The sequence below is a fragment of the Somniosus microcephalus genome, chromosome 10, assembly GCF_052327205.1.
Source record: "Somniosus microcephalus isolate GS21.2 chromosome 10, FLI_Smic_1.0, whole genome shotgun sequence".
NCBI lineage: Eukaryota > Metazoa > Chordata > Chondrichthyes > Squaliformes > Somniosidae > Somniosus > Somniosus microcephalus.
Window position 1 is genome coordinate 22,517,638 of NC_140996.1, and position 13,394 is coordinate 22,531,031.

Sequence of the window (13,394 nt, forward strand, 5' to 3'; positions counted from 1 at the left end):
TCCTGTCGGCTTTTCCCAAGATTATGGCCCAGGACAAAGTCCTACCTACGACTCCCTGAAATCTTGGGAATGCTTCCAGTTGGATAAGGGTCTGGGTCCAGTCCAGTTACTGTCTTCTTTCTCCTAGAAAAGATGAAGTGATTTTCCTTGGAAAACATGATACCAAGTGACTTGCTTGATGCAGTTATGAACTGCAGACGGGCTAATCTACCAGACTTCCCTTGCGGTGGCCTGGAAGGATCCTGTGGCACAGAAGCTCAATGCTTCACAGCAACAGGAAGAGCTCCTCTGATGCTTGCCATGTTCTGCAGCTCAGACTGTAGCAGACGGCATAGCTTTGTTATTGCATCAACAGAGACATTTGACGTGCTCTGGTCATGGCCTGTAGGCCCAGGTCCTGGGGTAGTGGCAGATCCACAGGCAACACCTGAGATGTCTTTGTACCTGCAGCTGTTGCCCCACCATAAAATGTTCTGTATCATCCAGATTGTACGGAAGAATAGGAGGCGACAGAGCCAGGCCCAGTCTTCATGAGTGATACTTGAATAGCAGCAGATATTTGGCACTTTAAGATGTACAGCACAGCCAAAAACATCAGCAATAGGGAGCACAAAACATATATGCACAACAATTAATGCACACCCTTGTAATAGAAAAAAAGCCACAGCAATCTTATGCAGCCAAACACCAGCTTTAAGCAGGGTTTACCAGCTGTAGGCGATGCTCCCAGTTTTTATGGGTAAGGCTAATGGTGTGGACAGTGCCTTACCCTCACTCAAAATTTGGCATGGGACCAAAAATGGTTCAGTTCCGTATGTAAAGAAGGCAGACAAATGTCAATAATGCGGCCTCATTAAATGGCCCCAAATCACATCTCACAAAATGAAAGACAGAAGTAAACTATGACCTCTGCTGGCTGCATAGAAGCATATGGCCTCACAAAAAACACCCTTTTGTGTCAGTATCTGAGCCCCTTTTTAATGTACTCCTGCCTATGTGTTGCTCACAGCAATAAGCTCCATTTGAGAGATATTGCTCAAATTAGCAGCAAAGTTCAATTCCTTTTTTTTTAATTCATTTTTTTAATGGGACGTGGGCGTCGCTGGCAAGGCCAGCATTTATTGCCCATCCCTAATTGCCCTCGAGAAGGTGGTGGTGAGCCGCCCTCTTGAACCGCTGCAGTCCGTGTGGTGAAGGTACTCCCACAATGCTGTTAGGGAGGGAGTTCCAGGATTTTGACCCAGCGATGATGAAGGATCGGCGATATACTTCTTAGTCAGGATGGTGTGTGACTTGGAGGGGAACTTGGAGGTGGTGGTGTTCCCATGAGTCTGCTGCCCTTGTCCTTCTAGGTGGAAGAGGTCGCGGGTTTGGGAGGTGCTGCCAAAGAAGCCTTGGCGAGTTGCTGCAGTGCATCTTGTAGATGGCACACACTGCAGCCACGGTGCGCCGGTGCTGGAGGGAGTGAATGTGTAAGGACGTGGATGGGGTGCCAATCAAGCGGCCTGCTTTGTCCTGGATGGTTATACATTTTTTATACAAAAAATAAATGTTAACAGTTAATAACTGACTAATGCCTCATACCTGCAACCAATTCTTTTGGCAAATATATATAAAAGTCTTGTAAAAAACTTTGTAATCTCTTGAGAGAAAAGGCAAGATCAAAACTATAAGAGCAGGCAATCTGAATTCAGCATTCAAACACCCCCTCAAAATGGAGAAATAAGCAGAACATTTGATAAGTAACACTTTAATATCTATTAAAATACTTTCAAATCACTGTTAAAACTTGCTTTAACTCTTTCCCAGTATTCATCGGTTTCCCTGTGAATCAGAAGGGAATAACTTTCCATTATTTGTTCCATATTCTTTTTCAACTCATATTTATGGTTCTCATTATAGCTTTGGATTGTCTTCAAGCAGATTCAAACTAAGAGATTGTGCACACTATCATTCATGCTTTTACGTAAATATTTTTGGCATATTTACTGTAGCTCTGAATCCACCTTGCTTTTTCCCCTTTCCCAGGCCAAGCACATCCTGCAACTGAGAGTGTGACTGACCTGCTCCCATGTTTCTGCCATTGCCTGTCTGGGCCAGCTGATAGCAGGCACATACCAGCAACCCGCCACCATTGGGAATCCACTCGTCGCTGCTGTGATCCACCACATTGCTGCTTTTGATCCCATGTGCACAATTGTCCCTGGGATTAGAGCTCCATACATAGCCACCACATTTGTGCATCCTGCATACGATTTTCCTGCACTGGCAAAGTTTTCAAATTGCTGACCTGTAACCTCCATATAAATGTTTTTAATAACAACAGAAAATGCTGGAAACGCTCAGCAGGCGTACCATGGCTGCAGTGTGCACCATCTACAAGATGCACTGCAGCAACTCGCCAAGGCTTCTTCGGCAGCACCTCCCAAACCCGTGACCTCTTCCACCTAGAAGGACAAGGGCAGCAGGCGCATGGGAACAGTTCCCCTCCAAGTCACACACCATCCTGACTTGAAAGTATATTGCCGATCCTTCATTGTCGCTGGGTCAAAATCCTGGAACTCCCTCCCTAACAGCACTGTGGGAGTACCCTCACCACACGGACTGCAGCAGTTCAAGAAGGCGGCTCACCACCACCTTCTCAAGGGCAATTAGGGATGGGCAATAAATGCTGGCCTTGCCAGCGATGCCCACATCCTATAAACGAATAAAAAAAAGGTCAGGCAACATCTGTGGAGAGAGAAACAGAGTTAATGTTTCAGGCCGATGACCCTTCGTCAGAACTGGAAAAGGTTAGAGAAGTAACAGATGTAACAGGGAAAGGGAGGAAGGGGAGGAAAGAACAAAAGGGAAGGTCTGTGATAGGATGGAAGGCAGGAGAGATTAAGAGACAAAAGGGATGATGGTGCAAGGCAAAAGGAGATGGTAATGGGACAAGTTAAGAAACAAAAGATGACTCGAGATGAAGTGTTAATGGCAATGGCAGAATGATCGACAGCTGCCATGTCGGAGAAAAAAAAAATATAGGGGTCGAGGTTATAGTCTGAAATTGTTGAACTCGATGTTGAGTCCAGAAGGTTGTAAATTGCCTAAAGTGACTTCACTAACCTTTTCCAATTCTGACGAAGGGTCAGCAACCTGAAACGTTAAGGGGGAAAACTTTGGTTGCTTAGCGCCTCCCATTAGCACCTCTGGGGGGCGCTAGGAACTTAGCACCGAAGCGCGGCGATTTTAGCGCCACTTGTGAAATTGACCAGACCTTTTGTGGTGGCGCTAAACACTACCACCACGATCTCCTGCGCCCGCAGATCGTGGCATCAATCAAGCGCGCAACGCCACGTTAGCGCCCCAGACCGGATATTGACTCGTGCCCCCTGCCTTAGTGCCTGCTGCTAGCAACGACAGGTAGAGGGGAACGTTTTCAAGTTGGGAAGGGGCTGGGGGAGCGCTATTTAAAGGCGGGCGCTTCCTGCCTTTTCTTGTCGGCAAAATTTTTGGTTTTAACGCTGTCCTAAGGAGTTTTTGCCCTCAGCACCACTTTTGAGGTTCCTAAGCGCCGAGCTCTTTCCCTGGGCCTATCCATTAGTGCTTCCAACACAATTGCTTTAGAGATCTCTCCAGGCTGAGATTCAGGGCTGCAATGAGCAGGGAGTGGCTGGCCAGCAAGATGGCCCCTCCCCTTTAAGAACTGGATGGCGCCAGTCTGTCTGGCTTCCATGGTAACTGGCATCACCTGAGCTTCGGTAGCGTTCTGAGGTAGCACCTCGTTCCTCGACGTTAGCACCTTAAGAGAGGTGTGTAGCGCCTGATTTAGCGCTCCAATCATCTCCAGGGGCGATAGAGGTGAATTTTGCAGTCGGAGACGATAATTAGCGCCAGGCGCTAAACTTTGCGCCTGGCCAATAATAGCACCCCAAATGGGGTGATAACGAATTTCTCCCCCTAACTCTCTCCACGATGCTGCCTGACCTACTGAGTGTTTCCAGCATTTTTCTGTTGTTATTTCTGATTTCCAGCATCTGCAGTATTTTGCTATTATATAAATATTTTCACCTGAGTAGAATTTTTTTTTTACTTTCTCTAACTGCAACATTTCATTCCACAAGGATTTAAACTTACAAAAGCACAAGCACTGATCCATTTTTTTTCTTAACAATCAACATGCCTTTTGCAATTAAACCGGTTTTGCTCTCTGTCCACCTACTTTGATAACCGACTTTAAATAAAACATCTGCTGGCTTTCTCAAATCACTTGTTTTAGGTCTTTGATGGTTTCTCTGCCGATTCTTGGTGGGGAGAGAAGAAGGAAGAAGAAGAGAATAGCTTCTGTGTGACGTAAGAAAACTACTAGGCACTTGGTCCAAGCATTAAACAAAGCTTTAATCAACTGTTTTACAACATGGAGGTCTAGTTGTGTCCTTCACTAGTTCCTGTTAAGAATGTCCTGCGCAAGCTGGGTCCATGCCCGAGTATTTATACTCTCCCTGGACAGCACCACCCGCAGGCTGCTCAGTATTATTTCATAAGTCTTTCATGAATGACTGATTCATGTCATTGGTTACCCCAACTGTTTATTTTCTTCTGGCTGCCCCTTCACCCAGCTACCCTGCATCCCTCCCCCATTGAAATGCAAAATTTCCCTACAGAGTGAAGATTAATGATCTGCTGCCAGCCCAGTACAACTGTCTCTTGCAGTCACTAGGAGCTGTGCAAGAGTAGGTTGGGTTGCCATGGCCCGTTCTTTTTCTCTCCCTCCTAGAGGAGCCCCCCGCCCCACCTTTACTCGGCACCTCTCCCATGTAGGGATACCCCCAATCCCAATAGCCCACCGAATTAATGTCAAACTTATGTTACTGGGGCCTACTTTTATAAAATGAAACTATCAGTAATCTCCAGGCTAGCCATCTGAATACTGTAAATTGTGTTTCTAGATATTTTATTGGACATTTTTTTGTGCTAAAGGAAAAGCACTACTGGTGAAGCTAAATAATTCATCACTGATCTTTTTAGCCTACTTCTCTGAAACTTGCAGAGCAATGCTTGTAAAATGTGATTGTGTCACAGTTGTTCATATGTGTTTGATTGAGGTAATTGAGATGCTAATATATCCCAGACACAATGGCCGGAGTTTTCTGGGGTGGTAGCTGGTGCGATCGGAGGTGGGTCGGCTGGGAAAATTGTTATTTTTGGGAGCGGGTCGGGAACCCGCTGTCATCCTGCTCCCACGCACCTTTCCCCCAGGTGGGTCTGTAAGCACGGACCTGACCTGACTGGCAGAGGTGGGCAACCCAATTTAAATTATTAGTAACTAGTTGTCAGACCCTTAAGAGTGGTTTTAACCTCACCTTTTAAATTTAACTGGATGGCCACAGGAAACATGCTGCTCAGGAACCACATCTGTGAACCTGAGACGGGAGTTCAGTGGCCATTGCTCCAGCTGATTAGTTGACAGCATGGAATGTACTATAAAAGCTCCCACCTGACAAATAATTACTTTTCCCAGTAGAAGCTGTTTCTTACTGCATTCCCAGCACAGATTCCGGTGAAGATTCTCTAATACTGTCCCTGTCTGCACCATCTGCTCTTGCTCACTTGTGAGTTGTGAGACTCCAGGTGACAACACTCCTCTATCTCGCGTTGCACCCACCGAGGTGTGCATATCTGCGCTGGTGCTGGGTGCGCTTATGTCTGGTGACGGTGCGCCCTCAGAGGCTGGAGGTTCCTCTGAGGAGTTGTCTTCCTCTGCCTCCTGGACAGTGGGAGGGGGCTCTTGATGGACCTGTGGGAGAGTAAAGAGATGAGTTAGATATGTCATATGAAGAATGGGTACAGATACCATTATGCATATGATGACCATTCAGTGGCTGCTGACATCAGTCCCCATATGAGTGACTGATGTATGCCATGTAGCTGTATGATATGTAATTCCGCAACCAGGTTGCTGAGATGCCCCCCTCTCTCCATCCCCCACCTCTAGCTGCTCGGCGATTCCAGATATTTCTAAAGCAGCCTCCTCTGCTGTTGTAAGGTTTGCAAATGATGGCGGGCCACCGCCAGTTCTCCCCACACCCTCTTATTTTGGGCTCTCTTTTCCTGCAAGGAGAGAAAGAAGAGAAGGTTGAGCGAGAGTGATGGAATGAGTGTAAGGAATGGATGGGTTAGATCTTTAGAGGGAGACTATGGTGGAGTGGGGTGCCAAAGCCAAGTGGCCTTCTTGTGTGTTGTTAGTTGGTATGATTGATTGAGGGTGAGTGTGAGGGGTAGTTAGTGAGATGGGGGGGGTGTGATAATGTAGATAGAGAGAGAAGGATGGGTGGATGTGCAAGGTATGTTGGTGTGAATAATGATGTGCAGGAGTAGGGTTGGGAAGGCAGAGTGATGGGGATGTGATAAGAGGCACAGCAGGATGAAGGTAAGTGTGGCTTGGTACTCACGTTTCCTGATCTAATGAAATAATTGAAAGGTTTGCGGCACTGCACCCAGGTCCTCCTGACCACATCCCTGCTTGTGACCTTCTCTGCAATCTCCAACCAGGCTGTTTTGGTATCCTGGGGAGCTCTCTTCCGCCCATTGGAAGGGAAGAGGGCCTCCTTGTGTGTTCTGACTCCCTCCATAAACATATGGAGGGAGTCATCGGAGAACCTGGGTGCAGCCCTCTGCCTCTGTGCAGTGATTGTCTGTGTTTGTAGCACTCCAATGCTGTAGCGCACTGATAGCACTATGTTAGATTGACATTCAAATCCAATGTGGCCAAGGCCCCGGCTGAAAACGCGTCATCGATGACATCACCAGACCTGCACCATTTAATTGGGCCGGGTAACGCGCTGGGTGGGCTTAATAGGCCCTATTAGGGGAAAGTAATTTTCAGCAGTGGGATGGAGCCAGCAGCAGGGTCGCGACCTGCCATGGCCACAGCCCGCACCAGACCCACGCAAGTAGGCAAAATTCCGACCAATATTCCTTTAATACAAACAGAAAATGCTGGAAAAGACTCAGCAGGTCAGGCAGCATCTGTGGTGAGAGAAACAGAGTCAACGTTTCAGGTCTGTGAACCTTCGTGACCCACCACCACCGTCCTCCGCCTGGCTGAACTTGTTCTTACATTGAACAACTTCTCCTTTGACTCCTCTCACTTCCTTCAAATAAAAGGTATCGCTATGGGAACCTGCATGGGCTCTAGCTATGCCTGCCTTTTCATGGGATACGTAATTAACTGACGAATGGTCACAGACCGGAAAAATTAACTGTTTCTCTCTCCGCAGATGCTGCCTGACCTGCTGAGCAATTCCAGCATTTTCTGTTTGTATTTCAGATTTCCAGCATCCGCAGTATTTTGCTTTTACAATATTCCTTTAACCAGTTTTCTTCTGCAAGGCGTTATCACTACAATGCAAGATTGGCTTTATTCTACAAAAGCAATCATTCTCAGAGTGTTAGGTAAGCTTTATCTGGTACAGACCTAATTCTTTCTCGATTTACCAATGTTTGAGATGCCACAGGGACTGGGTGGCACAGACGGTTTTAGAACATTAGTCTTTCACTTCTGGAAGCTGGGTTTGTCTTCTCAATGGCCTCCTTGCCAACCTCCCATCTTCCACCCTTCACAACCACTAACTTGTTCAAAATTCATCTGCCCGTATCCCATCACGCACCAATTCTCACGCATCTATCGCTCCCATTTTCACTGACTTACATCGATTCTTTGTTCCCCAATGCATTCAATTTAAAATCCTTCCTCTCGTCTTCAAATCCTTAATGTCCTCATCCCTCCATATCTCTAGAACCTTCTACAGCCTTGCCTCCGCTCTTGCACCTTTTGATCCTCTGGCCTCTTGAGCATTCCCTATTGGTGGCAGAGACATCAGCTGCCTTACCCTTTTGTCTCTCCACCTCGATCTCCATTTTTTTGACCAAACGTATGGTCGCTTCTCAATTCTAGCACCATACAGGAAACTTTGTGCTATCCGGCACCGACGGGACCAAGCTGCTGCCGTTCCCTCAAAACTGCCGTACACTCCAGAGCTAATGTTGAAACATACGGAGATTTTCATCTCCGTATGAATCAACAAACCCTGTTGTTTAGCAACAGCCTCGAAACAGTCGGCAAGCGTCTCTGTAGCATCTCTAGCTGAAGCTGTTGCTTAGCTACAGACGTTGCAGAGCTTGACTGTTCAAAAAAAGCAAAGAAAAGAAACGAAAAGAATAAAAAACGGCTCCTGATTTTTGCCGGTGGCTCGAGCTTGCCGGAGGGTTCGCCTCCGGATAACACAAAGTTTCCTGTATCTTGACAACCACTCATTTATTCTTTAAATTTTTTTCTACTTCTTCAATGTAAAAAAGCTGTGAGACATTTTCTACATTAAAGGCGCTAAATAAATTCAAAGGCCGGAATTTTTCGTGGGGTCAGCGGGGGCATTCGGAGGCGGGTCAGCTGGGAAAATGTTTTTTTTTTACAGCGGGTAGGGAACCCGCTGTCAACCAGCCTCCACGCTAGTCTCCCAGATGTCGGGTCTGTCATCGCAGAACAGACCCGACACCAAGCGGTGAGGGAGGCAATTGATATCATTGGATACATTGTTAAGAGCCAATTAAGTAGTATTTTAAACTTACCTTTCAATTTTTCATGTTTCTCCATGGCTTCCCCGCTGCTCGGGGATCAGGTCAGGTAAGGAGGTCGGGTGTTGTGTCAGCATGGGATGATTTCTTAACCTGACCGCTGCAAATGATCTATAAAAGCTCCCATTTCATAGGTCTTCACCTTCCAAGGTTAGAAGCTGTTAATTACTGCATTTGGAAGACATATTGAGCTTTCTGCAGCTTGCAAGTGTTTGGAGCTAACTCTCTATCCAGTGTCACCTCATTGGAACAACCTCTCTCACCATTGACAGATCGCTTCTGTCATCTCAACCTCACCTGCCATCTATTCCATCAGCATCGGTGACCTTGAAAATATCTCACCTTGGTCCTCAGAATCCCACCACGATCTGCCCCAACACCAGCAGCACCAGGCACACCAGCAACACCAACAACAACACCAACCTTCTCCACAATCAGCTGGTGCTGCACAGGACACAGGGCATCAGCACCCGACTACATTGCTGCCCGGGATGCCAGGGATGGCCTCACTATGAGCATATTTACTTCACTTGACGTTATACACCCTGGCTGCCACATGATGCGCCAGGTTGGCACCACCCCACACCAACACCATAAAGCATCCCTACAATGCCCAAGCTATTCCTTTCACACTCATCACCATTGCGGGGGGTACCGTTATATCTCACCATTCACTGCAACTCACTAAGCCACTTCCAAAGGTGCACACAAATCTGTCCAAGAACACAAAGGCCTAGAAATTCATTGACGCCACTTTTGGGGCGCTAAAGTGGGGCGTCCGCTAAAGTTTGCGGCCGCTGCCAAATCTAGGCCACTTCTCCGATATTCATTAGCTTCGCCCTACTAGTTCGGGCGAGCGCTAAAACTGCTGTTGGACGCCTCTCTTTGGGCGCTAAGCCGGAGGTGGTGATCGATAGCGCCGAGGCCGGGCGCAGCGCAGGTGCGGCCATCTCGTGACTGACAGCAGACACCCTGGCGCCGGCCAGCTCTTAAGGGGGAAGGGTCGACTGTGTCTGCTGCCACGCCCTGGATAGTGGAGCCCTCCAGCTAGGCCTGAACACTGCTGCTGGACCCAAATAGCGCCTGAAGACATGGAGAAGGCCCGTGAACGTGCGCAGCGCTTCTCAGAGCGTGATCTGAGTGTGCTGCTTGCTGCTGTGGAGAAGAGGCGCCATGTTTTGTACCCGGACAATGGCAAGAAGGCGACGGTCCGCGTCTACAGGAGAGCCTGGAGGCATGTCGCCAGCAAGCTGTCAGCCAACAGCGACGTCCCCAGGACCGGTGCCCAATGCCGCAAAAAGTTAAATGACCTCACACGCATTGTCAGGGTGAGTACCCTTTCCAATGACCTCCTCATCCTTGCATGTGCACCTCACATTACGGGCAAAGGGACCTGAAAGCTCTAATGGCCAGCCTTCATCCAGCAGCTATGGAACAGGCATGAGCATCAATTGCACATTCTGCACTGAACACACTGGCCAAGCTATTCCACCATGGGAGGCAGTGCACACCAGATCATGGCGACACACTGGCCAGGCTATTCCACCATGGGAGGCAGTGCACACCAGATCATGGCGACACACTGGCCAGGCTATTCCACCATGGGAGGCAGTGCACACCAGATCATGGCGACACACTGGCCAGGCTATTCCACCATGGGAGGCAGTGCACAGCAGATCATGGCGACACACTGGCCAGGCTATTCCACCATGGGAGGCAGTGCACAGCAGATCATGGCGACACACTGGCCAGACTATTCCACCATGGGAGGCAGTGCACACAAGATCACGGCGACACACTGTACTTAGAGGCCGTCCTTTCTCTTGCAGGCCAAGCTGGCGAATAATCGCAAGAGCCGGACTGCGACCGGGGGAGGACGACCCTATATCCAGCCACTCACCGACCTGCAACATCGCGTGGAGCACCTCATGGGTGGCCGGGTGATTGGGCCCGTTGCATGTGGAGATGCTGACCCTGTTCTGGGAAGCAATGGTAAGGACATCACCTTTTGCACCTCTCTCGTCCCACTTGCGCATCAGATCTACATCCTTTGCCACTGTCCGACCAATGCGCTGAATGCCACCACTCATGCATCCCGCACTGACGCCCTCTCCTCACTCTAAAGCTACTCTTGTGCCTTCCTGCTTTCAGATGGTCAAGAGGAGGTCCCTCAACTTGCCAGTGACAGACCCTCTGAGGAGGAGCAGGAGGAGGAGCAAGAGGAAGGCGGCCCATCAGGGGAACCCTCAGCCGCGGCCACCCAGGCCAATGTAGGGGACACGTCTTCCCTGGAGGGCAGCGTGGCGGAAGTGTCGAAGGGGAGGGGAGCTCCTGGGACCTGCGTGCTGCAGAAAGGCGGGAGGGGGGTGGAAGCTCGGCGGCCTTCTCCCCAGAGGGGGGTTGCGTCGGAGGGGAGTCCAATTGCTGGGCCCAGCGGCCTCCAGCAACGCAGGAAGGGTCGGCCAGCTCGGCGGCCTTCTCCCCAGAGGGAGAGTCCGGCCTCCAGTCAGGAGATGCTCTTCGCCGAGGAGATGGAATGCCTCGAAGACTTGTCCGCGGACTCGGAGTGCCGGCACACGGAGCTCATGGCGGCAGTGGCACGGTTGCCTGAGTCCATCGATTCCCTCTCTCGGAGTGTGGCCGAGTTCGGGCCCTTAGAGGCCACCAGTCGGGCGGAATACCGGGCAGATCTTTCAGCGACTGGCCAGGTGATTAGTGGTGCCGTCCAGTCACTGGCTGCTCTGCTGCGGTCAGTGAACAGGTCAACACGGGCACTCACTGCTGCCACACTCGCTGTGTCAGCCAGGCATCGCCAGGGCACCCGGCGCGCTGCAGCAGCACATCGGTCTGTCCCTCGGCAGATTGGTGCGCATGCTGCAGTGCTGGCCCGGGCGAGTGCCAGTGCCTCAGGCGACCAGCGAGCACCTGCCATCCGCCAGCTTGCCGCCATTCCTCCAGCCGCCACTGCCACTCCCCCAGTGGAGCTGCCAGGAGCTGCTGCAGCGACTGATGCTGGCCAGCCACAGCTGCAGCAATCAACAGCCGGCCGCTCGACGCCCAGACCTCGACTAGGCCGACCCCCAAGGGCATCTGCCGTCACGACATGTGCTCCTCAGGAGCCTGCCCCCAGCCTTGCAGCAGCCAATGGCCTTACTTTGAGGCGGAGCAGCAGGGCGGGCAGGGGCCACCCAAAGATGGCCAAGGCATCGCCCTAGCGGGCCAAATAGTCGAATGTGTGGCCATTTGTGTTTGTTTCTTGAGGCCGAGAATTGGATGTTTGTTTTTTGAAGGCCGATGATGTGATGTTTGTTTTGGACGAAGGCCGAGAATGACGGCCATTTTAGTTGCCCTATTTTGTTAATCCTCCCCAGGTTGTGGGAGCGAGTAATGTGGTTGAGTGCTTTTTGGGGGTTTCCTCTGTTTTTGGTTTTCATGTGGGAAGGGCCCAGAGTTTGTACAATAAAGCATTTTATTTATTCACATTGTCCATGTTTGATCTTTGAAGTGTTTGTTGCCTTAACCGGCTGAGGGCTTGCGGAGCGGCTGCAATCATGTTCTATCATTGGCACAAGCCATTCCCTGACAGGGGGCCTAGAAGTGATGTTCAATAAGCCGACGACGGGCGGCCCTTGGACCTTGTGCGTCCCTCCTGGGCTGGTACTCCTCGTCCTCGTCGTCCTCATGCTCCTCCTGCTCCTCCTCCTGAGGTGGTGGTCCAACGTCAGGTGGCAGTGCCTGAGTCCTGCGGATAGCCAGGTTGTGCAGCATGCAGCAAACGACGACGAATTGGGAGACTCGATCCTGCGAATACTGGAGGGCTCCCCCGGAGCGGTCGAGACAGCGGAACCGTTGCTTGAGCACGCCGATTGTTTGTTCTATGAGGCTCCTCGTCGCTTGATGGCTCTCATTGTATGCCTCTTCAGCAGGGGTCGTGGGCGCGCGGAGCGGGGTCATGAGCCAGGTACACAAAGGATAGCCTTTGTCCCCGATAAGCCATCCTCTTGGGGGAGGCTGTGCCTGGAACATGTCAGCCACAGTTGTCTGTCGCAGGATAAAGGCACCATGGCTGCTGCCTGGAAAGCGGGCATTGACAGCTAGGATGTGCTGCCTGTGGTCACACACCAGCTGTACATTGAGGGAATGGTAGCCCTTCCGGTTGCGGTAATCCTCGGCATGCTCAAGAGGTGCCCGCAAAGCCACATGCGTGCAGTCAATGGCGCCCTGCACCATGGGGAAGCCCGCTCTTCTTGCAAACCCCACTGCACGCTGCTGCTGCTTGTCCAGGGTCATGGGGAAGGAGATGAATTGATGTCTCCTTCTGAAAAGGGCTTCGGTCACCTGGCGGATGCAGCAATGCACGGCGAACTGGGAGATGTTAGCGATGTCCCCAGTAGCGGATTGGAAGGAGCCGGAGGCATAGAAGTTGAGAGCCACCATCACCTTCACTGCCACCGACAGAGACGTCCTGCGCATCAGCTGTGGCTGCAGATCTCTCTGAAGCAGCCGGCAGATGTCTGTAACCACCTCCCTTCGGAATCGCAGCCTCCTAACACACATCGCGGCAGACATGGTCAGATAGGAGGTCTGCTGGCGGTATACCCTGGGTGGGTAAGGCCTCAGTTGGCGACGCCTGTTGCCCCCTCTGTGTCTAGCCAGGGCTGCCACTCTCTCACGGCGTCTGTAAGCCCTTCTGGCATAAGGCTGAAATTCAGCGTTGCCACCCAATGCAGCCCCCATTATATGCTGGCAAACACTGAGCTCTGAATGAAGGCTAAGAT